The sequence below is a fragment of the Molossus molossus genome, unplaced genomic scaffold (genome assembly GCF_014108415.1).
Source record: "Molossus molossus isolate mMolMol1 unplaced genomic scaffold, mMolMol1.p scaffold_m16_p_4, whole genome shotgun sequence".
Classification (NCBI taxonomy): domain Eukaryota; kingdom Metazoa; phylum Chordata; class Mammalia; order Chiroptera; family Molossidae; genus Molossus; species Molossus molossus.
Genome location: NW_023425377.1, coordinates 73,144,963 through 73,146,797, shown reverse-complemented (window position 1 = coordinate 73,146,797; position 1,835 = coordinate 73,144,963). Strand labels below are relative to the sequence as shown.

General features: G+C 43.3%; 1 non-coding gene across 1 annotated transcript; it reads left to right on the top strand.

The window, feature by feature from the left end:
- LOC118616620 lies at nt 1-103 on the top strand. The gene has a single exon (XR_004956615.1). It is a non-coding gene; the product is annotated as a U6 spliceosomal RNA (small nuclear RNA).
- Nucleotides 104-1,835: the final 1,732 nt, after the last annotated feature.

Genomic DNA, 1,835 nt, shown 5'->3' with positions numbered 1-1,835 from the left:
GTGCTCGCTTCGGCAGCACATATACTAAAATTGGAACAATACAGAGAAGATTAGCATGGCCCCTGAAAAAAAAAACCCCAAACTAAAAGTGCTTGGTTCTATACACCAAGAAGAAATTCTGGTGCCAACAGGAACCAAATTAAGAGTGATATCCTTGCCCTGGCCGGTTTGGCTCAGGCCCATGAACCAGAGAGACCCGAGTTCAGTTCCCGCTAAGGGCATGTACCTTGGTTGCAGTTTGTCCCTGGCCCCGGTTGGGGTTGTGTGGGTGGCAACCACTTGATGCGTCTCTCTCACGTTGATGTTTCTCTCTCTCTCTTCCTCCCTCTCTCCCTCCTGCTCTATCTAAAGATAAATGCAAAAGTGTCCTCAGATAAGGATAAAAAAAAAAAATAAAAGAGTGGTGTCCTCTCAGGAGAACTGTGATGGGACATCATTACTTTCTACTTTATTAATTTCTTTATTTAATTCCTCTTTAAAAATTATAAGCTGGTAATATTTTTGTCATCAGGAAAACAATGTTTACCTAAATAATCATTCTGATGAAGCATGGGCGATTGCTGAGGGAGGGTAAGCCTGCAGCGAGCGGACCCAGAACTGGCGCTCTGGACGGTGTTCAAAGTGGTGCTGCCCGGGTGCTCGGCAGCTGTCTGCCTGGGCTCATACTCCAGTTCCTCTGCTCTTCCTTATGTGTATGACTGTTGGCTAGGGATCCTACCTCTCTGTACCTTATTTCTTCACCTTTAACATAGATGGTACAGTCGTTCAATGCAGGGTGTTGTGTGGATCAAAAGACCTGCCACGGATGGAACATGCGGAATAACACCTTGCTGGTGGCAATCGCTCACTGTAAGCCAGCTGCCATTGCTTACTATTATTATTATTGTTGTTGTTATTATTGCCATCACTATAATGTGTATTATTAGATAGACTAGGGCAGTGGCAATTTGAATAAACTGAACATGTCTAAGAAGCAGAAATGGTGGTTGGGGGACCAACTCAGTCCAGTTTGCCTCAGACCTTCCTGTTTTAGCGTAGAAAGTCCCACATCCCAGAAACCCTCTTGGTCTTGGGTACACTGGAAGACAGTTGGTCACCCTAAGATAGATCTTGGGACCCAAAGGTAACAGGGAGGAATCTCTGGCAACTTCCAGCTTTTGGGCCTGGTAAATCAGAACCCACTTCAAGGACCCTCAGGGAGACGAACCATTTGGGGGAAGGACGTAAACCCAAGTGCGGATGCATTGAATTTGAGGGACCTCTTGCCTGTCCAGGTGGGAGAAGACAGATTTTCCTGTGGGAAGTTCAGATAGACATTCCATAATTTTATTCTGAAATATTTTAAACATACAGCAAAGTTGGAAGAATTATACAGTGACTACCCACAGATTTCTGGATACCACTATTAAAATTTGAATATATTTGTTTCAATATCTATCCATTCATTTATCTTACTTTTTACCCATGTTAGTATAAGTCACAGACATCTGCACACTTTCCTCTCAAGACTTCAGTGATCATATCATTAACTAGAGTTTAGTATTTGTTTGCAGTTCTTTTCTCGGATGTCAAATGTACATACAATGATATACACCACCCTTAAGGGTACCCAGGCTGAGTTCTGATAAACCTCAAACAGACCCTTTAAGGAAATTATTTACTCATTTCTGGTGAGTTTCCAAACCACAATAAAAGTTACTAGAAGCAGCTCAGGTTCTGCCACAGGCCTAAAGCTCTGTGATGTGGAGCTAGTGGCTTAACCTTTCTGGGTCTCAGCTTCCCATTTCTGAAATGGGAACAGTGCCTTTCTGAGAGCTGATGTGGTTCTTGTGTAG